Raw genomic sequence first — 1,648 nt, 5'->3', positions numbered from 1 at the left:
GTAAGGCTAATTTTAGTCATTTTACAGGAGAGAGGGGAAAACGTCAGTTGTAAGGCAATTTTTCTGCATTGTGACTTAGGCACTAAATGTTCATCATTGTTCTTGGTATATTTTGTGTAATTTTGATCACTGAACAAATACATTAATATACACAGTTTAAAACAATTAGGGGAACATGTTTTGTAACGTCCGATAGGTGAACGTTAATTTGGTAGGTGAGGTTCCAATGGTTGTACAGCATACCTTGAGACCTTAGCCACTCAGGGTATGTCAAATCGAAGTTATACGGCATCTGTAGGCGTAGCCATGCATTAAACTGCCAGGTGACCCCTCAAAACAAAGTGAATAGCGGTGCGTCCGTGTGTCGTTGTGAGGTACACAGACCACTACGGTCATTTGAGCATGTTGTACATCAACCAGCACATCCCATGAGACATCTTAACGAGGTTCAAGTCGCAAGGGCCATCACTTCGATCCAGGAAGGATGGACTTTTCGCCGTATTCCTGTGGACCTCAGTGTCTCTCCGTCAGTTATTCAACGCTTGTGGAATCGCTACAATGGGACAGGCCAGTTCACAAGGAGGGTTGGACAACGTCGTGGGTGTATGACGACCCCACACGATGACCAATATCTGACCATCTATGCGTTGCGGCGTCGTTCAGCAACTGCCAGAGAACTGCAACAAGACCTGAGGGAGGGTCACTGGAGTCACGGTGTGTGACCACACAGTAAGGAACATGTTAAGATAAGTGTCCTTATGACCCAGACGTCCTGTTCGAGTGCCCCGTTTAACGCAGCAACATCGCGCAGCTCGCCTTCTGTTTGCCCGTATCCACGTCAACTGGCAACTTCTTCAATGGAGACCTGTGTTGTTCACAGACGAGTCGAGATTTTCCCTGACACAGTGTGATGGACATCAACGTGTATGGAGACGCCGTGGTGAGCAGAACATGCCAAATGTTGTCCATGAAGGCGACCGATTCGGACAAGGTTCTGTGATGGTGTGGGGTGGCATTAGTATTGATGGCCGTACGGATCTTGTCGTCGTACGTGGTAATCTTACCGCTGCGGGGTACATCGAGCAGATACTGCTACAGCGTGTTTTGGTTAGATAGATAAGAAATGGGTGAGCCCTGTCTTCGCAGAGCTCCACACGTAGGTCTATGAAGACCCTTTGTGCCCCTTAAACAGGTTTGCCTAGTCCAGCCCTAGTACTCCTATAAAGGATACCAGTGTCCGGATATTGGCATTCCTGATGTCTTCCAGGCTCACAAAATGTGAGCCAAGGTATCGATGTCTAGTGCTAGCAAGAGCCTCGCACTGACATAACACATGCGCGGAGGTCTCTTCCTCCTTACCGCATCTTCTACACATCGGATCCTGAGTGATTTTCATGATGTGTAGGTGTCTCTGTAAGGTATTGTGGCCTGTTAACAGTCCAACTACCATTCTCATTCTGGTCCTATTCAAATTCATTAGGACCTTTTTATAACTTTGACTAGGCCCTTTGATAAGTTCACGTGCCTGCCTTGCTATAGTTAACCTCTTCCAAATATCTAAGTGAGACTGGTTTGTCCATTGGGATATTACCAGTCTCACGCTTCGGAGTGACACTCCCAGGAAAGGCTCTGGTCCTGTGAAAGAACC

This window comes from Anabrus simplex, chromosome X, assembly GCF_040414725.1.
Source record: "Anabrus simplex isolate iqAnaSimp1 chromosome X, ASM4041472v1, whole genome shotgun sequence".
In the NCBI taxonomy this organism is placed as follows: domain Eukaryota; kingdom Metazoa; phylum Arthropoda; class Insecta; order Orthoptera; family Tettigoniidae; genus Anabrus; species Anabrus simplex.
This window is presented reverse-complemented; position numbering follows the sequence as displayed.